We start from the raw sequence: 24,974 nt of genomic DNA on the forward strand, positions 1-24,974 counted from the left end.
AGGCACAGGGTCAGACTGATTTGCATATGGCCATGTCTGAACTGGAGTGGCAGATTGGGCTAAAGAACGGTGATGGATTAAACCCAGATCTGTTGACTGGGTGTGAGTGTTTGATTGGTTCAGATGCTCCGTCCATCACCACCCCTTTTGTACCGCTTTGTTCGCCATAAGTTGGCAGGGTATGCTCAGACGTGAGTCCCTTGCTCACTTTGCCACTGGATTCAAGCAAGCGTGGCTGAAGATGGCTGAAACGCCAGAAACTGGTCCTAGGAAGCTTGTTTCCGGTCCAGGGAAGGCATGGCTTGGCAGTTCGGCCTGGACTGTTCCCATGAGGCACAGGGTCAGACTGATTTGCATATCGCCATGTCTGAACTGGGGTGGCAGAGTGGGCTAAAGAACGGTGACGGATTAAACCCAGATCTGTTGACTGGGTGTGAGTGTTTGATTGGTTCAGATGCTCCGCCCATCACCACCCCTTTTTGTACCGCTTTGTTCGCCATAAGTTGGCAGGGTATGCTCAGACGTGAGTCCCTTGCTCACTTTGCCACTGGATTCAAGCAAGCCTGGCTGAAGATGGCTGAAATTCCAGAAACCGGTCCTCGGAAGCTTGTTTCCTGTCCAGGGAAGGCATGGCTTGGCAGTTTGGGCTGGACTGTTCCCATGAGGCACAGGGTCAGACTGATTTGCATATAGCCATGTCTGAACTGGGGTGGCAGAGTGGGCTAAAGAACGGTGACGGATTAAACCCAGATCTGTTGACTGGGTGTGAGTGTTTGATTGGTTCAGATGCTCCGTCCATCACCACCCCCTTTTGTACCGCTAAGTTTATGCGATTGTCAGAAACTAATCCCTTCTTGTTTATTCGAGAAAGTTTCTAGTGACCTCTGAGTTAGTCGACACACACAATTACGTTTAATATACTCGATAGAGACATACTGACCTTAGTCCTCTGTCAAATCTATAGTGTATATTATTCCAATGCGCAGAGCCTATTGGGAATATAGGAACTACACTACACAGGGAAGGGCCAAATTATGCAGCAGCGTTGACTACAATTTGAGGCAGGAAAAGGCTAATAGTGTGGAGTAATGTGCACCATTTTGTGATAGAATCATTTTATTATTTTGTAGTTTTTACTTTTTCTGGGCAGACTTTGCACCCTGTTGTAAACTCTTTAACGCCTAAATATTGCAATAAGTGGCAGAAACGTGACCAGTCAACCTTTGCCAAGGGCATTCCGCTATGCAGCAAAATATGTTGCCTTTTCTTTAGTAATTTGTTAACCATTTGAGTTGGAAACAAAATATCTTTAGGTTAAAATCTGGAGATTACGCAGTAATGATGGATCATGTGGCAAACGCAGCAAAATCCTATTTCTGCAAAAAAATGCAGCAGCCAAACAATTGTGTATTACCCAGAAACCAGAGATCCCAGAATCAGCCCGGTTGAGAAACAAAAAGGCTTTTTGTATGTGCAAAGCCCAAGTAGTGATTCTGTAGCATGTTCTCAAATTGCAATTGGGGTTTTGTTATTCTGTATTAGGACGGAGTGTGTTGAGGGTGTACCTTCTAAATAACGCCTCGCTGTCCCATGTACAAATGTTTTGCATCAGAAATGCGGTCGCACAACATTTGCTTTTTACCACCAAATTCAATTTGGTGGTAACCCATTCGCAAATGGAAAGGGGTCCCCAGGGAGACCTTTCCCTTTGTGAATCCATGCAAAAAAGTTTGTTAAGAGCAGGCAGTGATCCCAAGGTCCACTGCCTACTCTTAAAAAATGAAACTGAAACGTTTGATTTTATTTTTATGAGGAAAATGGCCTGTATTTAAAAAAAAAAGTTGCTTTATTTAAAAGCAAACACAGATAAGTTGGTCTGCTGTTCCCTGCAGGCCACCATTCCTGTGTTTTTAGCGATGTCTAGTGGGTCGCAAATCCCGACCTACCTCATGAATATTAACAAGGCAGGTCTATTTGCAACCCACTGGGAATCGCAAATGAAACTCAATAGAGTTTCGTACATTTTAAAAGGTGATTTCCTAATTGTGATTTACATGGAATCGCAATTAGGAACTTGCAGTGGCCCAATGTGCCTTAAATTTGAATGTGTGAGATACTAGTGTAAGTAACAAAAATATACAAGCCGTCACTTGATGAATACAATTTTGCATAATCTCCTATCACCTCCTATAACGGGCAGTGCTCTGTTACTCTTGGGCTAGGTCCATGCTATAGAAATATCAGCACATGCATGCTTTTACATTGTGAACAGGTATCCAGCGTATTCTCTGTGGATACCCCGTACCTTTGAGCTGTACGTGAGCCCACCTCAATTTGTGCCAGCCAAATAGAAGGTCCTTTGATTTTCTTTTTCGCAGTTTATTTCTCACTCATCAAGTCTACTTCTTCTCACTGCCTGGTTAAGCACTTTATTGGGCACATTGGGAGATTCCTCCACACACATATTCTTGTTCCCTGGAAGAATGTTATCATTATTAATGATAACATTCTTCCAGGGAACAAGAATATGTGTGTGGAAGAATCTCCCAATGTGCCCAATAAAGTGCTTGCGGTTTATGCTACTTTTGATCAGAAAATACAGTTTTCCAGCAAGCCTTCAGTGCTTCCATATGCACAGGACTCACTTTGCACCAACCATCTTGCAGACATCCAATGCTCGCAGGTCTGGTGAACACTCTCTGAAGTCCATCAGTCCTCTGTGTCTCAGGGGAATGCATTGGTGAAGACAAAATATCTGGCTTTAATGTGCTACTGCATGAAAGAACAGGCATGAAGAAGTGCCTTTTCCATGCTATATCACATTAAAGCCAGACCTATTCGCCTTCCAAACGTGTATTCTAATACTGTCTCTGCTCCAGTGTGCGGAATGGTAGCCCCAACAATGCTGATAACTTCCAGCCTCCCCCCAACGCAAAGTTTGAGTCTAGTTACACCCCTGACCAGAAACCTCTGATGTGAAGGTTGATTTTATTATTTGTTCATTAGTCTGGACAGAATATGCCATGGGGAGATTACTGTACGCAAGAGGAAATAAAAAGCATCTGGAAGGAGTAGAAAAGGGCTGAAACGGTTCATAGGCAAGTCGAGTGTATGGGAGCAAAACCCAAACAAAGACCCAAGGTAATAAAGATAAACATTTCATGGAACTAAAGAGACAAAGAATTCTACAACTGAGAGAAGGTAGCAAAATGTCAGCAGATGACTTGCAATCCAAAGGGGTATGGGCAACATTCCTTGTACCCCGGGAAGTCACAGACAACAAAGAAAGACACAGCAGAGACACGAAAGAGAAAACTCAAAAATAGGTGTGTGGAAAATTAACTTAGTAAGGGATAGATGGGATCATAGAGGCAGTGGTTAAGAAAGGTGATAAGAATTGTGATATGAGAATTCAGAAGAGGTTCAAATTTGACGCAAAAAGGAGCATGAAGAGGAACAACACAACAGAGTGTTCAGCAAAAAGGGTAGCACAGATTCAAAAAGTGGGTGAAATTGCAGTAATAATAATAATAGCAATATTAACATGTATTTTTCCATAACACTTCATGCTGCAAATCTACATTTCAAGATGCAGCAAATAATAGAAGGTATACCCAATTTGTGTGAACGAAGAGCAAGAGTAGCGTTATTCAACCAAATTGTGCATTTAAAAGAGGTGAGGGAAATTAATTAGCTCCAGATCTGATAGCTTTGGAAGTTGTGAGGATAGTGAAAATACTATAGAATGAAGGGGCTGTCACAGCAGAATGTTGATTGCCCACCACCACAGTTTCAAAATGTGCAGAGGCATGAGAGACGGAAGAGAAAGGACACTCACCCTCCATCCCTTAGCTGACCTTCCACTCTGTAGTTGTGCGTTTTGACGAAGTCATGAGGCAGATAATAAGGTACAAAACAGTCTTGAATAATAGTAATGAGAATTCATATTACTAGGGAGGCAGAACTCCTTATTTGGGCAGGTGAGAGGGGCCTAGGATGGGAGGCTGTATTCCTTACAAATAATTCACATGATAACATGGACCAGCACCATATTATATGATTTCTAACACTAAATGTACGAGGGATACATTCAGCACACTGTCGGTACTCTGTGTATGCATACATTAAAAGGCGGCAGCCACATATCAGCGTCCTGCAAGAAACTCACCTAATTGACAATGAACTTCAATGGCTTAGTAAACATTAGAGAGGACAAACTTATGGGACAAATTATTCTTCGTATGCATAAGGTGCCTCCTTATTGATCCGTCTGGGAACACCATTCCAATCCCTTCGATCGATAATAGATAAGGAAGGAAGATTTGTACTTGTAGAGGGATGATTAAATGGTGGACACAGTCCTTGGGATACATTTATGCCCCAAATATGGAATGGGCAAGCTTTTGGAACCCCCTATTCAAGATCCTTGTCCAATGGGTGGGCATTCCATGGTTGCTAGGAGGGGGCTATAATAGAGTTCTAGATCTTTGTCTTGATCAATTACACCCACAGCTTCCTGGTGCCCTGGCTTGCCAGCACATGCAACAATTTATTCAGTGGATTCAACAGTGCTCCCTCCAGATGCATGGAGAACTCGTAATCCACACCTATGTCTATACTTTCACTTCTCTGCCCCCATGATTTATATCTTCGATTAGATTGTTTTCTTTGCTCTCCAGATTTTATCTTATGATTGACGCTTTGCGATTATCTGAGTTGGCTGATGTCTGATCATGCTGCCCACACCATAGATATTATGTTATGTTATTAGATTTATAAAGCACTTAGCTGCCCCAGCAATGGGGTGTCCCAGTGCTAAACACAGAAATAACATTGCAGGGTGGAGAAAGCAAGAGGCAATGACTAGACTAGGAAGAGCCAGGTTTTATGGCCCTTCTGAAAGCCGCATGGTTCTGGATACTCCTGATGGTCACAGGTAGGGAGTTCCAGACGGCATATACCAGCGCCCTGAAAGATGGGGGTATGCCACATTCCCCGGTCCCCACGTTGCGTCTTCCAAAGGACACACTAGCTGATTCAGCCTTCTGTGAGGAGCAGCGTATACATATTACCCGTTATTTTTAAGAAAATCCTGCCACTTTTAGAATGGGACTCTTTCAAGGTGGTAACCAAGGGTTTTGCATGCAAAACATATCTGGGGTTCGTAGAGAGCATGCCTGGGATTTGAAAGCAGCTGAGGAGGAAACAAAAAGCCAAGATAATCGTCACACTTCAGATGCAATAACCCATTGCACACTAAGTGATGCGAAAGCGCATTATGCATCACTGCTAGAATGCTTCTGATGTTATCACTACATTGAATATACAGCTGAAATTCATGGGATGGGTGAACAGCCAGGCTGTTTACCTGCAGAGCTGGTACTTGAAGAGGAACATTCTCCACAAATCATGGAGATTAAGCAAGATGGTGGGCCAGCCCTACAAACCAAAATTGAAATATTACAAGCATTTACTTCCTATTACCCTACACAATATCATTCATTACCTATGCCTTCTACAGAGGTCATCTAGTAATTCCTAGATCCGCTGGCCTTGCCAGCCATAAGTGCTATAACATGTAAGGACTAGATGGCCTAATCACTATAGAGGAAACGAAGAATGCTATACATAAACTGGCCCAAAATAATACTCCTGGTTTAGACGGTCTACCATTAGAATATTATAACTGTTTCTCAAAGTTTCTCGCACCAAAATTTGTTGAAATTTACAATGAAACCCATATCATAGGTTCGCTTCCAACTTCTCTACAAGAGTCACGTCTCATTCCCTTGCTTAAACCTGGCAGAGACTCCACTCTACTCTCCTCATATAGGCCCATACCAACATTAAGAGCAGATTATAAAATCCTTGGTAAGGTGTTAGTGGAGTGATATTTACAGTTATTGCCTACTCTGATTTATCCGGATCAGAACGGATTCATCCCAAGACCAGTACATCTAACAGCATCAGACATTTTTTTCACGTAATGGATCAGGCGTCTCTGCACTGCCCTCTCACAGTATGTCTTATATTAGACATTGAGAAAGCCTTTGATTTATTGTCTTGAGATTACTTATTCAAAGTACTGAGGGTCATGGGTTTAGGACGACGTCTCTCAGCCTATACAATGTTACTATACACAATCCTGATTTTAGAGTACGCATAGGAAGATTGATTTTAAAGTCTTTTACTATAGGCCGTGGAACATGTCGGGGTGCCCTCTGTTGCCAATCTTATGAATACTAGCTATGGAGACACAAGCTCTGTGACTTTGCTTGGGGAGAGGACAATGGGGTATCCCACAGGACGGAGAAATACATGCTGTGTCACTGTATGCAGATGACTTGCTGCTATATCTTCGAGATGCATCTAGAAGTTTGAACGACTAGCAGGATTATGGGTGAAATGGAGCTAATCATAGGTTTTCCCGCTAAGTCGTTATGCCTCGACTCGAGTAATCCAGTTAGGTTGGGATCCATTAGCATGGGAGACAGGCCCAGTTCGGTATTTTCAGGTATACTTTTATCACTCTCAACAAGACTTATTTACCAGTAACTTCCAGGGGGCATTCACGGCTATAAAATCTCAAATGCAGTTTTGGCAACGATTGCCATTGGCCCTAGCGGGCAGAGTATCCCCTTCAAAACTGATAGTCCTTCCTCGTCTACTATATTACTTTGCTAACGTTCCAGTAGTCCCTAAATAATGTTATGAATTTTGATTATTGTTCTCACAATTTATTTATTCTTACCTGTTTTTTTCCCAGTAGCAGCTGTAGGAAAGTAGTATCTACTTCTTATGGTTACCCCCAATTTTTGCTGATGTCACACTGTTTTTGGACAAGTCTGACTGGGATCCTGCTATTCAGGACCCCAGTCTATCTGCTTTCTCCCTTAAATTGCTATGTATGTACTTTAGGTACACTCCAGATTGGATACTGGGGTACCCTTATCAGTCCCTACTATATGGTACACCACGTACCCAGGGCATAGGTACCCCAGAGGCCTCCCATGGGCTGAAGCATGTATTATTCCACCCATGAGAGGCCATTCAAATTGACACGACAAGCCTGCTTCAGGAGACTGTGTAAGCTAGTGCTCTAAATCACGACACTTAAAAAACTATCAGTCACCCCTATGGCAGGCCTTAGCAATCCTGAAGGCAGGGTGCTGGGTTTTACATGAGAGGGTGCCCCTGCATGAGCAGAGCCCCTCTGAAGCCTTCGGAGACCATTCTCCTGGGTTGTCTGTGATGCAGCCAGACATATATGTTTAAGTGCATTATACCTCGCGGTAAATGCTAACTTTAAAATGGCTGCTTAGAAACATGTCGTGTTTGGTGTCAAACACCTTGAAAACATTCCTCCACACCAGTAACCGGTGTGGGAGGTATGATTCCACCCTTCCAAAGGGACATATGTGGGTCACCGGTCTACCTGGTACCAGCTTTCTCAACCCGGGAAGCACAAAATGGACGCTGCCAGCCACAAACACCATTCCGCTCTCCTGCTGCTGAGCCAAGTTTGAGCAGAGGAAGGCATGACAATAGGCATCCTGTCACAGGGAGGTGTGACCACCTCCCAGACAGGGTTTAGTGTATTGGGGCTGGGTGAGTGCACTCTGGGAGTGCCAGAAAGTCTGCACTGGCGGGACATTTGGTGTCCCTGTGCATAGTCCAGCTCAAACCAGTTATGGGAGCCATTGGCTCCTGCTCTGGTGCAAAACTGGACAAAGGACATGGGTGTAGCCATCCCTCTGTCCGGCCCCTCCCCTATGAGGGTCCACAGAATCTTTCCAACCCCTTCCCATGGGCATTAAAATGGGTTAGCTGGCTATAGGACTTCAGATTTTACCTTGACAAGATACTTCTAAAAAGAAACCAAGTACTTCAACTGCCTGCACAAGGCCGGACGACTGAAGGATCGCCCTTGGAGTAAAGCAGTTACTCCTCTGCAAAAGCAGGCACCTAAACGCATCTGACTGGTTTGCTTCTCCTGAGCTCCTGAGGACTTCGAAGATTTCAGCAACGCACATGGTGGGTTCCCGAAGGCCCCTAAGGAGGATCTGACCTCTCAGCGATTCTGAGACCAGTATCCTTCGTGGGCGCCGTGCCACCTGAACCCCTGTGCACTGCGCACATTTGCAATTGCATATGCTTAGTGACGATTCCCAAGCTTGTGCATTTGACTCCCTGTAGCCCTGACCATGAGCAGTAATTGCACTGAAGAAATCCAGCCTCCACTCACCGAGTGTCCTATGGGCTGGTACTTTTCAACTAGATTGAGATCTCCTTGCGATCCCTGGTCCGTTGGCCTGTGGGTCCTGGCAAGGGTCACCTTGTTTGTTCTTGGGCTTACCTGGTTGCTCCAGATGTGTTCTGGCTCTCCATTGCTTGGGGAGTCCCCTCGACCTTTCTGGTCCACACCGTAACCTGTTTACTCTAACCACGTGGGCTGCAATTGACAAGGCTTGTGGGTGCTCCAGCCAGATATCGACCCCTCAGCACGCGACATCCTTTGTGGGACAGTTCACCTCCGGATCCTGGTCATCCTCGACATCTCCTGGTCCCTGTGGCTGCAGAGTCAAGCAACCCTTTTTCGCATCTGAAGCATTTGACATCGGTTGGCATTCGTTTATCGAGCCCCTGGTCACCTGAAGTGACCCAGACTCTGTCCCCTCGGCTCTCAGGTTCTTCTCACCTAGAATCCAGGCTTGGTTTCCACCAGACACTCTTCGCCTTCCTGGCAGTAGTACTTCTTTGCAACTCTCCATTGAAAACGATGAAGGTTTCCGACACCACTTGACCCCTATGCACCCAGCTCCTTTGGGATAGGTAACATGGGTACTTCAGTACTCACTGGTGGGTTGGCCTTAGTACCTCCTTTGTTCCAAAGGGTTTGCTCGAAGTTCTCATAGAAGTGTCCTTAAACGGTAACTTTGCAACCATGACTTTCTCCTAGAGTTTGTATGGAGCACGCAGTCGTGTTTCCTCACAGCACCCATCCTCCGTGGGCTCCCTGTGTCACTCCTCTGGGTGGTTCCTTGGTGTCCCAGCAATTCTATGTGCTCTAGAGACTGTGTCTAGTCAAGTCGCAATTGTTATACCATTTTTTTAGTATATGGTTCAGTCTCCCCCTGGAGCCCGCTGTGTAATGTGCTACTTAGAATGTTCTATTGATTCAGTATTGTGTGCTTTGTGCCCTAGTCTCGTATAGAGACTAGTAGAGAGTGTTATAATAATAAATACATATTTTTATTCAACTACTGTGTGGTTCTCCTTTCATTTAGTATTTAGAAGGCGATATTCTGGTAAAACAAGCTGCTTTATATTCCTTCAAGATTAAGCCTGAAGGCTGCTCTCCACAGCTACCACTAGGATAGCTTTCTAAAGGTTATCTTTGACCTCATACATCATAAGGGTCGTGTGGACTGGTGCAGGGTGCCCACTTAAATTAGTGGACAGCATATACCAGGCCACCTTATCACAGCAGCACCTCCAGGGGAGCCTAGAGCTGACACAGGGGTACTGGGCCCCAGTTAGAAGCCCCTGTTCATTTCGCCCATTCATTTTGCTGTTGGCGTCTTTGCCTGGGCGGACACGCCCCCCTCTTCTACAAGGGTATATTAGGATGCAACATTCGTATCCGCGGAAAGTTTGTTAACTTATATTATTTCTTTGAATTATCATTGTTTTCTTGTTTGCAATTTTGTACTGTGTGATATCACATTACAGAAATTTCAAATGGAAAAGAAAAATTTGAATTTTTTTAAAATCTTTTTTTACAACTATTTTTTGATAAATTAAACTTTCCATAATTACTTTTAATAGTATGAACGTTGGGGGGGCGTTATTGAATTATTGCATTAGTGCATTTGTAGTGCGTGGGTCATTCTATGAGTATATGTCAACTGTCTAGCGGATTGCATAAATACATGCATACTGCTGGAGTAAAGGAATGAGTGCAACAGTACTGCCTGACAGTTTCTATGAGTGCTGGTATATTGCCGGGATAATTGGATAAATTCTTGCATAGTATCTCAGGGAATGGATAAGTGCATAGATTGTGCTTCAGGGAATTCATGAGTGCATAAGTAGTGTCTGTGTGAATGGTTGAGTGCAAGAGTAGTGCCCAGCTGATTGCATGACTTCATAAGTAATGCATGATTGATTGGATGTGTGCATAAGTAGTGCCCACTTGATTCTATGAGTGCATGGGTAGTGCCTAAGTGAATGTATGATTGCAAGACTAATATCTAGCTGCTTAGAACAGTCCATGGGTACTGCCTCAGTAAAAGAATGACTTCAAGAGTAATTCCTGGATCATTGTATGATTGCATGTGTAGTACCTAAGGGAATCGATGAGTGTATGGGTATTGCCCGAGTGAATAATTGAGTGCAAGAGTAGTACCTAGGTGATTTCATGATTGCGTTGGTAATGTCTGATTGATTAGATGTGTGTATAGCTAGTGCATCCTTGATTACATGAAACATTACCCCGTTGTTACATTTAAGTCCATTGGAAGTACTTTCATTCATGAATTGTATTAGTTACTCTTGCATTTCGCTGTCAGCATGAAGATAAATAATATGTCTAATAGAGAACCACTGTGATTGTACCGTAGAACATTCTTTAGTTTGTAAACAAATTAAAGTACACAGAGATTTCAACGTTTTGACCCGTAATTTGTACTATTTGTTTAAAACAAACTCCAGTGGCTGCTGTTATTTACACTCTCATTGTGCTTTCGAACAGCAGTTATTTTATCCTAAATAACCACAACTGCTGTGGCTTAAGAGAAGGCGTCCCGTATATACCAATTCTTTCACACCGTTATACATGTTGCTCTATACTTTTTTATCGTCCCCCACATGGGATTGTAGATAGCTTGCTACGGCAAAACAGATTTTAATAACATACGCTGACTCAAACCGCTATTGTTTCAATGCGAAGTGGCTCTCACATCAGCTTGTGAGACCTTCAAATAGCAGGTGGCTAAACCACTAAGTGACATTGAGTCACTGCTCAATATCAATCTCCCACTACATTTAGCAGAATTAATACACCAAATATTTAATGAGTCTGAAACCAAAGGCCTACCACATTTTAAACTTATCGACTCCGGCCTTGTTATCTCTTTTCAGGTTATTTGTGGAGTAATACCAGATTTTAGTAATTCTAATTTTCCAAGCACATTTGGCAGGTTTCTCTGGTGCTCTTGCTGGTTTGCACAGTGCTCGTTCTTCAGCTCCTACTACTAAATGGCTGCTCATCCTGTGGTGGATCCCCATCCAGGCCAATTATGGCTGTAACATGAACGAATGCTGCAACTTTTTGGATGCTTGACATTGGCGACACTTGGCATCAGCAATAGGCTGAACTTCCGCTACATCTATTTCACCTGTATGCAACCTGTGTTCTACTGTCTCTGGTGCCCTTTGAGTGCGACCTGGATGTCTGCCTCTCCACTACTTCACACGTTGACCTTGGTTATGAACTGATGGTGAGTCCATTGCTGGCTCATGACCATGTTTGTTCCGGAAACACACGCTTGATGGATGCGTTTAATCATGCAATAAAGGGGAACTGGAGTACGTGCGCTCAATTGCAACACCTCTTGCAGCGGAGTATCATCAAATACTATGCAGGTTGTCCTGACATGCTCCTGGTTGCACAAGATTACGATGACAATGTCTTTTCTTTCTGCTTGCTCAACTGGATGGCGACCCTCTTTGCTTGGAGAGGTGCGGATGACCTTTTAGAGCTGATTACATTCTGCGGTGCTTGTGAATTCTTGCATTTCGATGGATCTCCATAAGGACGCATAGGAACCCGTTGTGAAGGCCTGTTATTGCTGCACTTCAAGAACACCGTTTTTTTTACTTTTTCTCATTTTGTTTTTTGTTCCTTGCGAACTTTCAGATATTGACTTTTTCTACGATACCGCCTTTACAGATTCGGTTTAGCTCTGCTTATGTTTGGGTTCTGTTTGCCTGTGTGGTACAGAGCTGGCCAAGGGGAGGGGCGACCTAGACGTTGGTGACATTATCGACTTCACTAAGTTACTATGAGCCCTGCCGCATTATCAAGCTTTTGCGCATGATTACTTAAGGCTTTATTTTAGAAAAATACCTTGTTCCTACTTTTCACATGATAACGATCTGCTGTGTTTCTTTTGAGCAACTTTAGGAACTTTAAATTTAACATTCTGGGCAAAGTTGATAAACAATGTCCCTTGTTATTTTGCTCTGCTCATGCCCTAGCACCTGTATAAAATATACCAATGCAGTTGATGTTGAACACCAATACTGTGATACAATTGGTATACACGAATAAGTGGCACACACACTTGGACAGGAACGTTTCCAGGGAGAACAATGAAACAGAACCTATAATTTAGATTTATCATCTATATTGAAAGTTATATAGTCTGCAGACAAAGCTCAGAGATGTTCTATTATATAATACTACTTCTTTTTAGCAAGGTAGAGGGAGATTATGCATTATACTCATTTCTCCATTGTCTTATTAAGTTGACATCTGCCTTTATCAGATATGGACTAACTGCTATGCTGGTTATATTTCTATCATACACTTTTGTTTTTTTCGTGGCACATATACTGCACGTTACACCACATTACTTAAAATAAATATTTTAAAATGTTTCATGTCTGTGTCAGATCTTACAAGAGTGACAGTGGAACGGGTGTCTTGTTACCACAGTTCCTGAGAGATGTGAGAGTGTTGTGTTCTGGGTTGTCTAATCACTTGTTTCTCTGTAAGAGATTAGGAAAGCAAATGAGACAATTTAGCAAGTTGGTCCGTTGCTTATGAGCACTCAGGTAAGAGGATGACTCAGGCCCCACCTACTACGGTCTCATAATCGTACGCATAGATGTCACCTTAGGCTGAATCCCTGCAACAGCCTAAGTGTATGGATTACTCCATGGGTACTGTCTGAGGGAATGCTTTAGTGCAATATCATTGCCTTGGTGATTGCATGAGTACATGTGCACTGTCTGGGTGATTCCATGAGTCCAGGAGTAGTGCCTGGGTGATTATGTGTCCACATGGGAACAATTTGAGTGACAGTATGAGTACACGAGTAATGTCTTGGTCATTGCATAAGTGCATGGTTACTGCATGAGGGAACAGATGAGTGCAAGGGTAGTGCCTGAGTGAATGCATGAGTACATGAGTAGTGCCTGGGTGATTGTATGAGTACATGTGTACTCTGTTGGTGATTACATAAGTGCAGGGGTACTGTCTGGGTGATACCATGAGTGCATAGGTTGTGCCTGTGTAAAAGGAAAATGCCTGGGTTGTCCTAATAATCCTAAAGTTGTGCTACGGAGATTACATGAGAGCATAGGTAGTGTTTGTGTAAAAGAATGACTACCTAACTGATGACATCAGCAACATGACCAAAGTTACTAAATAGTATAAAGGATCAAGAATAATTTTTATTACAAACAAGTAACATATAAATGAACTCCAAACATTGGTTCACATTATCATACATATTATGTTATGTATTCTTACCTTTTTAGGTAATTTAAAAACATGACTCTGTTGAACTATTTTAGAGTAGTATTGTTCTAAACAAGATTACAACTCTTTGCAAAGTTCATCACTACCTACTATAAAGAAGAAAATTAAAAACTTATATAATGTAATGTATTATAGAAATTATACTATTACATTTTTAAGAGAACAACATTATTTTAGAATTACATAAAGTTTTCAGCTTCCCTTTTTTGCTGTTCTCAGATTCCACTTAACTTCACTATACACAGTGATTTAAACGTAGTATCATCATGGAACAGCGGAACAAAACACAATCAACTAGATTGTAAAAAAAAAATCATTGCAGAGCAATATTTTCAATATGTGGAGCTATGTATGTTCCTAACAACAGTTTCTCTATTACACCCTTCTTGTACAGTATGTTTATTATTTATCTCAAGGACATTTCCCAAATGTACACTCTCATTTACATCCGGTTCAATTTACAGACATATATAAACTATTAGCTTTTCAACACAATTTTTCCAAATGCAATACCAATTAGTAAAAATAATACTCCAAATAGTAATTATAATTAGTAATTGTTTCCAGTGCTGTGTACTTTCTGTTAACATCTTCCCTATAGGCCGAATGATGTCTTCAAAACTTTGGGTTCCAAAATATCCCATATAAATTTGTTCATTTGTGTTCACATCTTCCCTATATATTATTTTTATTGCACATTATAAGACAGTGTACAGACAATTGAAATTCATTGTCAAAAAGAGAAAACAAAAACATAATCATGCAATTCTTTTCCCCCTTCCCCCCTCCTTATAGGCCCTAAAACACCCACCCCAATGCCCACCCCATGGGAGTTGGCCACGCTCTGTTCGTCTAGATTTGGAGACTAAATTGATGTTGTCTTTATACCCATTTTTCGCAATACACCTAGTCAGAGGTGCCCAGATTTTAAGGCTTTTTATTCGGGAGCATAATCCCCTCCTTGCATAGATAGCTTTTTCCAAGTTATAATTTGCTAAAAGACAAGAGAGCCATTGCTGAAACCCAGGGGGATTAGGGTCTAACCATGCCAAATCAATACATAAACGGAAGATCGCCATACCAATAAACACTAATTCTTCCCTATCTAACACCTGCATGTTTTGGGCTACCCGAGCCCTATCAATGACGGAGAGAGGGAGCAATCTACTCCTAGGGCCGCCTTTAAAAAGTTGGTGATTTTTGTTTTAATTTGGTAAGCGCATAACAAAAGGCAAAGATGTGGATCATGTCTGCCTGATATAGTGCACACTGGGGGCAAAGAGTTCCTCTCCACGTCCCCCATTTGGCAATTCTTTTCAGAGTATAATATAAAGAAAACACGTTTTGTAGTATTCTGCCTGTAACCGGGACAGGATTAAAGTACTCTGTGCCAGTTTACTTGAGTGAAAGAATAGGTGTTTAAACAACAAGGAGGACAAAGTTCCTATGCCAGGGAGCAAAAAGTCACCCATGCATCGTGGTGCAAAAAGTCACCCATACTTAAAAAATTGGAAGAAAAAGAAAGAAAAAAGAGAAAGGGGGATTCCTAGGTATAAAAGACCCAAAATTATGAGAGGGAAAGACATTGTGTTTCCTCTGTTGCCCTCACACACCCCGAAGAGTGTCATGCTTCATCATCGGGCGTTTGCTCCTCGTAGGGCCGGCGCTGCAATTCCCTACGGGTCCCCCGAAGGGTCACTTTATCGGAGATCTTTTAGAGGAATGCCGGATGATGCATGCGGGTGTGCGGGTAATGAGTCAAGAGGAGGGTAAAGAAAAATCGTGCCAGTGGGATAGATTGAAATTAAAACAAGGGTAAACATGCAGCGATATGTTTAAAAGTATACCCTTGGCAGTCAATACTGCTAAAAATTATTGACCCAAGAGGCCTATTATGCCTAGGTGTCAATTGTCAAGGTCAACATGTTTCGCGCTTCCGTTGCCCATAGGTCGTTAGCGCTTCGTCAGGACCATAAAGAGTATGTAAAGTGCACGTGATTTAGTGAGTATAAAAATTACCCTCTTATCTCAATCAGGGTGGAGTAGAACCTGTGTACCCTTATCATGGTCACAGCTAATAGGTGGAAGCCAATCCTGAATGAAGCCTAGGAAATTGAAAAAGAACAAAACAAAGTAATAAGACAGCATCGATAACAACTTGATGCCGCAAAATGTACCACATGTGTGTACATCAATTACACTTAAGCAATAAAGTAGAAAGGCACACAGGACAGGTTGATCGTAACTGGTCAAAAAGAGGGGGGGGCTTTGTTTAATGTGGTTTTGGCCCCTACCCTACATAGCATCAATATTGAAAAAAGGCGGGGAGGAGTTTAAGTGGTCCCCAACCTAGTAAAGTTTAAAATATATGCTCCATACGACAAAGCAATCTGTCCTGGTTTGTTTACTTAAAACGAGCGTACAAACTGTAAAGTGATAAGTGCTCAAAGAATATGCTCACCAAGCATTGCGTGTAGTAATCCTACGTGGTCAGAATTATGGGCGCCCGCAAGTAACCGGGCTGTAAAAACAAACACAGAGACAGCAGCCTACAGGCACATTAGCCAATCATCTGAAGTGCTGGGCCGAGTGCTCACAGTGCAGGATATTGCATCTTTGAAGTACTTACATTTAGTTGCTTCTCACTAGGATTCCTTTCCTCCCCGGAAAAGGATACCGCCTCACACCTGACCCGGCCTGTGCATTTAAACCGGCGGTTTTGCCGATGTGAGTCTCCTTTCGGCAGAAGCGTGGTCTTGGGTAGGTTGCAAGAAGGCAGCACCCGCACTCATTTGTAAGTACTTCAAAGATGCAATATCCTGCACTGTGAGCACTCGGCCCAGCACTTCAGATGATTGGCTAATGTGCCTGTAGGCTGCTGTCTCTGTGTTTGTTTTTACAGCCCGGTTACTTGCGGGCGCCCATAATTCTGACCACGTAGGATTACTACACGCAGTGCTTGGTGAGCATATTCTTTGAGCACTTATCACTTTACAGTTTGTACGCTCGTTTTAAGTAAACAAACCAGGACAGATTGCTTTGTCGTATGGAGCACATATTTTAAACTTTACTTGGTTGGGGACCACTTAAACTCCTCCCCGCCTTTTTTCAATATTGATGCTATGTAGGGTAGGGGCCAAAACCACATTAAACAAAGCCCCCCCCTCTTTTTGACCAGTTACGATCAACCTGTCCTGTGTGCCTTTCTACTTTATTGCTTAAGTGTAATTGATGTACACACATGTGGTACATTTTGCGGCATCAAGTTGTTATCGATGCTGTCTTATTACTTTGTTTTGTTCTTTTTCAATTTCCTAGGCTTCATTCAGGAGTGGCTTCCACCTATTAGCTGTGACCATGATAAGGGTACACAGGTTCTACTCCACCCTGATTGAGATAAGAGGGTAATTTTTATACTCACTAAATCACGAGCACTTTACATACTCTTTATGGTCCTGACGAAGCGCTAACGACCTATGGGCAACGGAAGCGCAAAACATGTTGACCTTGACAATTGACACCTTGGCATAATAGGCCTCTTGGGTCAATAATTTTTAGCAGTATTGACTGCCAAGGGTATACTTTTAAACATATCGCTGCATGTTTACCCTTGTTTTAATTTCAATCTATCACACTGGCACGATTTTTCTTTACCCTCCTCTTGACTCATTACCCGCACACCCGCATGCATCATCCGGCATTCCTCTAAAAGATCTCTGATAAAGTGACCTTTCGGGGGACCCGTAGGGAATTGCAGCGCCGGCCCTACGAGGAGCAAACGCCCGATGATGAAGCATGACACTCTTCGGGGTGTGTGAGGGCAACAGAGGAAACACAATGTCTTTCCCTCTCATAATTTTGGGTCTTTTATACCTAGGAATCCCTCTTTCTCTTTTTTCTTTCTTTTTCTTCCAATTTTTTAAGTATGGGTGACTTTTTGCACCACGATGCATGGGTGACTTTTTGCTCCCTGGCATAGGAACTTTGTCCTCCTTGTTGTTTAAACATTGATTTTCGGAGCACGGACACTGGACCTTATAAGCTCCTTGGTCCCCCCCTCTCTTTTTGATATATATATTTAGCACGGCTGTTTAGCCGTGGGACCGTTAATTTTATTCTGTCCTTTCTTTCTTTTCTTTTCGTGAGGCACACGAGACAGGATTACTTTTTCAGTGGGACTTGGTTTCACAGTATACCTGGACTTCATTGCCATTGCGATGCAGTGAATTTTTGCCCCACTTTCGTAACTGTAGATGTGCGCAAGGTACGTAATGGATAACCCTTTAAGATAGAAATTTAACAAATTGTATTTTAAGAAAGTGCTGGAGTCCATTTGAGTGTTCACGATTAGGTAGCAGTATCACAGAGCTATATTACTTGCAGGACGAAGTGCGGTCCAGATATGACATTAAGATAACCCCGTTATGGTAAATTATGTGGCGATGGAGGGCATTGTACTTAAATTATTTCATTTTGCAAATTGCCTATATGTTTCTGGGTATTTTTTCAACAATTCCCGTTCCTTGATCATGTAGTGAGCCATTGCGCATGAGCAGGGGAGTAGTGTGCCCGATTAAAGCTCATGCGCGTTTATCTCCGGTGCTCACACATGCGCATTTAGTTGCTTCGCACTAGGATTCCTTTCCTCCCCGGAAAAGGATACCGCCTCACACCTGACCCGGCCTGTGCATTTAAACCGGCGGTTTTGCCGATGTGAGTCTCCTTTCGGCAGAAGCGTGGTCTTGGGTAGGTTGCAAGAAGGCAGCACCCGCACTCATTTGTAAGTACTTCAAAGATGCAATATCCTGCACTGTGAGCACTCGGCCCAGCACTTCAGATGATTGGCTAATGTGCCTGTAGGCTGCTGTCTCTGTGTTTGTTTTTACAGCCCGGTTACTTGCGGGCGCCCATAATTCTGACCACGTAGGATTACTACACGCAGTGCTTGGTGAGCATATTCTTTGAGCACTTATCACTTTACAGTTTGTACGCTCGCTTTAAGTAAACAAACCAGGACAGATTGCTTTGTCGTATGGAGCATATATTTTAAACTTTACTAGGTTGGGGACCACTTAAACTCCTCCCCGCCTTTTTTCAATATTGATGCTATGTAGGGTAGGGGCCAAAACCACATTAAACAAAGCCCCCCCCTCTTTTTGACCAGTTACGATCAACCTGTCCTGTGTGCCTTTCTACTTTATTGCTTAAGTGTAATTGATGTACACACATGTGGTACATTTTGCGGCATCAAGTTGTTATCGATGCTGTCTTATTACTTTGTTTTGTTCTTTTTCAATTTCCTAGGCTTCATTCAGGAGTGGCTTCCACGTATTAGCTGTGACCATGATAAGGGTACACAGGTTCTACTCCACCCTGATTGAGATAAGAGGGTAATTTTTATACTCACTAAATCACGTGCACTTTACATACTCTTTATGGTCCTGACGAAGCGCTAACGACCTATGGGCAACGGAAGCGCGAAACATGTTGACCTTGACAATTGACACCTAGGCATAATAGGCCTCTTGGGTCAATAATTTTTAGCAGTATTGACTGCCAAGGGTATACTTTTAAACATATCGCTGCATGTTTACCCTTGTTTTAATTTCAATCTATCACACTGGCACGATTTTTCTTTACCCTCCTCTTGACTCATTACCCGCACACCCGCATGCATCATCCGGCATTCCTCTAAAAGATCTCCGATAAAGTGACCCTTCGGGGGACCCGTAGGGAATTGCAGCGCCGGCCCTACGAGGAGCAAACGCCCGATGATGAAGCATGACACTCTTCGGGGTGTGTGAGGGCAACAGAGGAAACACAATGTCTTTCCCTCTCATAATTTTGGGTCTTTTATACCTAGGAATCCCCCTTTCTCTTTTTTCTTTCTTTTTCTTCCAATTTTTTAAGTATGGGTGACTTTTTGCACCACGATGCATGGGTGACTTTTTGCTCCCTGGCATAGGAACTTTGTCCTCCTTGTTGTTTAAACATTGATTTTCGGAGCACGGACACTGGACCTTATAAGCTCCTTGGTCCCCCCCCTCTCTTTTTGATATATATGAAAGAATAGGTGTCCCAAGGCCCCAATTTCCATTTTCTATCTTAATGCCCAATCATCCACATCATCTTTCATTAACCAGTTAAAGAGATTGTAAACTACTCTTATAGGGCCCGATTCACAGAACTAACTTAAGATAAAATCCCAATCTTACTCCCATTTTGGTATTTACAGAAGTCACTTACTCATTTTGGTATTCACAGAAGTTAGGAGTCCTAGCTTTTGGACTCCTAAATGCCTTCTGGGAATACCGAAAGTCTTAAAGTTAGGATTTTTCTCAGTTTAGGAGCAGTAAAGTTAGGACTCCTAAACTGAGAAAAATCCTAACTTTATGACTTTCGGTATTCATGAGTCCTAAAGTTAAGAGTCCTAGCTTTACTACTCCTAAAATGAGAAAAGCGTAGAAGTACAGTATTTTAATAGCCCTAATCCAATCCCCCCCTTGACAGAGTCTCCCATAAAAAGGCCAGGAGACCCTGGCAAAGGCTTTTTCTGCATCTAGCAGAATTAGTGCCATTGGGTCCATAGAAATGCTTGTAGCATCCAAAAGTGAAATAACCCTTGTTGTGTGATCTGTTATCCCTTGCCGTGGGATAAATCCATGCTGCCGGATGGAAATGACCTTATGAATAACTAAAGCAATTCGAGTGGCAACATTTTCTGAGTAGATCGTACTATCACTGTTAATTAGTGTTATGGGGCGATATGACCCCGGCTTGCATGATGGTTTATTTTTCTTAAGAAAGATTACTATTGTCACCTGTGACCAAGACTCTGGTGGTCTCCCACCCTTGAATACATGAATAAATAGCTGTGTCATGCAGTCCTTAAGTTGTGGTGAGAATTTCTTGTAAAATTCCAGAGGTATACTAGCTAGACCAGTGGCCTTGCCGTTGGGGAGGCTGTTGATGCATAATAATACCTCGGTCCATTGTGGAAGCTCATCCAGCCTTAGCGGGTCTTCCTGGGAGAATTGTTCTGTTGAGATTGAGTTTAAGTATACCGCAACATCTCCCGGATCCCCAGGTGAATCATCATGATATAACTTTAGATAGAATGAAAAACAACATTCCTAATTCCATCAGGGTCTGTGACCACCCCTATCACGGGATCTTCAACTTCTTGTATTGTATTCTTAGTTGCTTTTTGTCTAGCTCTAATTGCCAGGTGATGCCCTACCTGTTTGCTGCATTTGTACGCTTTCTCCCGCCATACTGTGAGTCTGTCAGCACATTTTTTGCAATTATCTCCATAATCGCTGACTTAGCAGCTGCCACTTTTGCCTGTGCTTCTACGGAGTCCCTCCCAGTCTGGAATAATGTGATCAGACCTTCTTCCACGACTGCCAATTTAGTTTGCATTTAATTTATCAGTGAGCATTTTTTTTCACTCAAAGATAGTGAAAATCTAAGGGTTTCCTCTCGTATTCCAGCTTTTTAACGTGTCCCATACAACCTCATTTCCTGCACACTCTAGATTCTCTGTAAGAAAATGAGGCACGCACACCCTCATATGATTGCAATATTCTTTGTTGATAAGCAGAGCTCATTCAAAACTCAATATGATGCCACCCCCACCTTTTAATGTTTTCCCATTAATCTCTACAATTAGAGGATTATGATCAGCCAGTATGCGTGGGGTCTTCTCGATAGAACAGTTGTGGAGCTGGGAGTGAGATACTAACATAAAATCTAATCTGGCATGACTGTGTGGAAAAGAAAAGTAGGTAAAGTCGGGATCAGAAGGATCTTGCCAATTCCATAGATCACAAAGCGCATGCGCTAAGCACAGTGTCCTTTGTGCCCGAACCACTTTCGGTTTCCTACCAGTGTATTGCCAACTAGTTTCTGAACTTAGTTTCTTGTCAGTAGGTATATTTATGTTAAAACCCCCACATAAGATTATAGGGAATGGCCATGCAGTCAATTCATTATTTATATGTTCAAACACTGCTGTCTCATATAAGGTGCTACCATAGATCGAGCATATCATGAGTAAATCACCATTGTTCCTGCGACATTTGTTTATTACCCATCTCCCTAGATGGTCTGCTGATGTTCGTCTAAATTGTAGGGTAGTATTAGATGACAAAATCGCGATCCCACGTGTCCATGAATTCTGTGTTGTTCCCCCCACCAATGTATAGCCAAGTGTTTTTAATAAGTGCAATTGAGCCCTTTCAATGTGAGTTTCATGCATACAGATAATGTCCCCCTTCAACAGTCGAAGCCCAGCTGCTGTATATTGTCTTTTTTGGGGTTGTTGAGACCACAAACATTAATCGTACCTATATGCAACTTACCCATCTAGCATAGAATAAACAAAAGAAACAAGTGCCTGTGAATATCCTCCCCATTGTGGCAAACCCCCCAGCCCCCACTCTACCCTCCCCCTCTTCTACCACCTGTAGCTGAGTTAACCTGGCCCAGCCCAAGCCAGGATGATGTCATCTGGTTAGTCATAACCCTGCAGCCCCACAAGTCTTCCCCCTCCCGCATTACACCCTCAGAAAAAAGCGTAAACCCGGTCTAAATATTTTAATCTAATATTGTCAATTAATGATCTAAATCAACTTCTGTATTATTAGCATGTCTCTATAGCTATACAAAGATAGTGGCCACAGAAGCTTTAAGAGATTGGGATTTCATTGACATAAAGTTTGAATCTGATAAACATCAAACTCTACTCCCATTTTTGCCAGTGACCTCCTGTAGATATGCCTGGGCCTGATTTTATTTCAGAAATAAAGCTGTGAGTGGCCCCCCATAAACACAACCTTTAGCGAGCTGGATTCTGCAGGTATACTTCTGCCCTAAGCTATTGGGAGCGATGAGTTATCTTAGCTTCCACCTACACTCCACAGTAGCAGGGGCGAAGTCAGGTCTTGTAAGAAACTTACTCCATCAAATTCTTTCTTGGCACTTGGTCTAGCCAAGTCATAGAGAGACTGGCGGAGCAAAACGTTTCCAAAGTATTGCAACATTGCACGTGGGGGGTCAGGAGTAGATGAGGGGCATTTTGATGGAGTTAGTGGGAATCTATGGGCTTGCTGGATATCTTTATCCCAGTCCAAGTATGGGCGGATCTAGCGGATCTCGCGTACGCGAATTTGCGTATTTACGGATTCGCAATCCGCAAAATCCGCGAACTCTCGCGGATTTGCGGATTTTTGTGTTTTTTGTGTTGGCGAGCGTTCGCGAGGATTTGTGGACCATTTCGCAATTGCGAACTTACTTTTCGGCTCGCAACGGCCGCGACTATGTTGTTTCTACGTCTGGTTTATCATCACAGGTTCACAGCACCCTCTGTTTCACCACTGCCACCCTCTGGTACACCCATGCCACCCTCTGGTACATCCTCACTGCCACCCATTAGGTTTGTTTATCACTGTAGATTATGGGGTGAAAAAAAGCAAGCACACCTGCCCTGCTTCAACTGCCATTAATTAATTTGGGGTTGATTAATGTGTCAGTGATTTTGAAACTTCCAGTCTGGCTGGCACCTGCTTCCTTCCTTATCTGTAATTTGCTTTCTGTTGCAGTCAAAGCAAGCACACCTGCCCTTCTTCAACTGCCATGAATTAATTTGGGGGTCATTAATGTGTCAGTAATTTTGAAACTTCCAGTCTTGCTGGCACCTGCTTCCTTCCTTATCTGTAATTTCCTTTCTGTTGCAGTGACATTTTTTTTTCACAGGACCTTTATGGTCTACTTGTAGCTATTCTATGAGCCTGCTGTTTGGGTCATAGCAGGGTCATAGAATAGTTGCAAATAGGCAACTGAACTCTGGAGGGGCCCCTCAGGAAGCACTAGAGTGAATGGTTACTAATGTTAAGTTTGAACTTTTGCACCTGCTGATTGCTTTCAGTTTAGCAAAAATCGTTTTTCTGCAATTTCGCGCCATTTGCGGGGCGCGAATCCGTGCGAGATCGATTTCGGAAGCCGCGAATGCGTGCGAATACACTATTTTTTTTTGCGGCGTGTATGTTCGCGTGATTTTGTGCATGTTCGCAAGGCGCTTGTAGCGATACGTTTGCGAAGTTACCCTAACGGTCGTACACGGGTGCGGCCATCTTTTTTGCGTGACGTAATTCCGTTTCCGGCCACTATGTGTAATCTCGCAAAGTGTGCTGCTCGCTAGTACAATTTCGCGCGTGATCGCGAGGAAAATCTCGCGCGAACTTACCCATGCGGTCGTGAACGGGCGCGGCCATCTTGTTTCTCATTCATTGCTATGGTTCTGGGCATGCTTTCTGTATCCTCTCTGAATCTCTTCCATCCTTTGCTTGTTCGAAGTTTTTTTGATCTATTTTACTTATTATCTATCCCTCTATTTTTCTAGCTCTATATTTTTGTGTTTTCTGCTACTTTTTGTTAATTTTAAACTACTTTTTTAAACTCTTTCCTTTTCTTCTTCCCTATTCTATTTCTTCTTTATTATTTACATTCATTTCTGCCCAGACCATGGCAAAGGGAGCCGGGAAGCACACTGAGAAGGGGAAGGGTCCCGCACCCCGTGCCCGGCTCCCGTGCGGGCGTTTGAGGGGGGAGCTAGTGATGCCACGGGAGATCTTTAGCGCGGTGGAGGTGGCCGCACTAATATTCCACGTCCAGCGCCGCCTCCCCAAGACCATCCTGGAAGGCAGCAAGATCGCAACCGGCTATGGCATCCGGGAGCGCCGGAAGCGGTGGGAGAAGGTGTGCCGGGCCATGTTTAAGCTCTCTGGGGTCCGGCGCACCTATAACCAGGCCACCCACCGCTGGACGGATGTCATGGACCGGGAACGCGACTTGCTGGACGCGCTCGGCGTAGAGGTCCCCGGGCTTGGTGAGTAGTAGTAGCTATTTCTAGCTATTTCATCACTACTCTGTTTTATCCGGCTCTGTTATTTGCAAATCTTTGTTCTTTACCAAGAGCAATAATGCTGCCGATTACATTGTAGGTAAATTATATTTCAAAATCTTCTATGCATTTCAGGTGCACTGCTCTCCTTCTCAGTAGCCTTGCTTGCTACTATGCTTATTTGTTTTGTATCTTGTGTTCATTTCATTGGCCTGAGAAATTATGTATGAGTGTAGTGTAAAGAACTGCGTAATGCTAGACACTAAGGGTCATATTTTCAATTACCGGCGCATCCCTGCAAAGTAGCAGGGATGCGGCAGTAATTGTGCGCCATGCCACCACCACCACCACCCATGGGCCCAAAACGTCACAGAAGCCTTACGCATCTGTGCCGTAAAGGCGGCGCATTGCTGGAGTTGCGTGCCAACGATGGCGCAGCTCCAGCAATGCTCTGGGGTGCCCTTTCTCCCCAATGCTGCATCAAGCCGTACGTCGGCTTCAAGCAGGCGCAGTGTTTCAGTC

This window comes from Lissotriton helveticus, chromosome 4_1 (genome assembly GCF_964261635.1).
Source record: "Lissotriton helveticus chromosome 4_1, aLisHel1.1, whole genome shotgun sequence".
NCBI classification, from domain to species: domain Eukaryota; kingdom Metazoa; phylum Chordata; class Amphibia; order Caudata; family Salamandridae; genus Lissotriton; species Lissotriton helveticus.